Here is a 489-nt window from a genome sequence, read left to right on the forward strand (position 1 = left end):
TATTATTATTATTATTATTATTATTATTATTATTATTATTATTATTATTATTAAATGGAGGGACAGATCCTGGTCACCCTGAGGAGAAATGCTGCTTAGTCAGTCCTGCTCCTTTGGGGATTTTTCTTTGGACAGAAGAAGGTGGAAATGGATGATGTGACCTGGAAAAAGGAGGACCATCTCTGGTCACCCTGAGGTGAAAATCGTCATAGAATCATAGAATCATAGAGTTGGAAGAGACCACAAGGGCCATCCAGTCCAACCCCCTGCCATGCAGGAAATCCAAATCAAAGCATCCCCAACAGATGGCCATCTAGCCTCTGCTTAAAGACCTCCAAGGAAGGAGACTCCACTACACTCCGGGGGCGTTTGTTCCACTGTCGAACAGCCCTTACTGTCAGGAAGTCAAAGCATGTTTCTGAGTGATGCCCCAGATGGAGGGCCTTTTGGAGTTTCTCCTGGACAGAAGAAGGTGGAAATGGAGGGACA

This window comes from Sceloporus undulatus, chromosome 1, assembly GCF_019175285.1.
Source record: "Sceloporus undulatus isolate JIND9_A2432 ecotype Alabama chromosome 1, SceUnd_v1.1, whole genome shotgun sequence".
In the NCBI taxonomy this organism is placed as follows: domain Eukaryota; kingdom Metazoa; phylum Chordata; class Lepidosauria; order Squamata; family Phrynosomatidae; genus Sceloporus; species Sceloporus undulatus.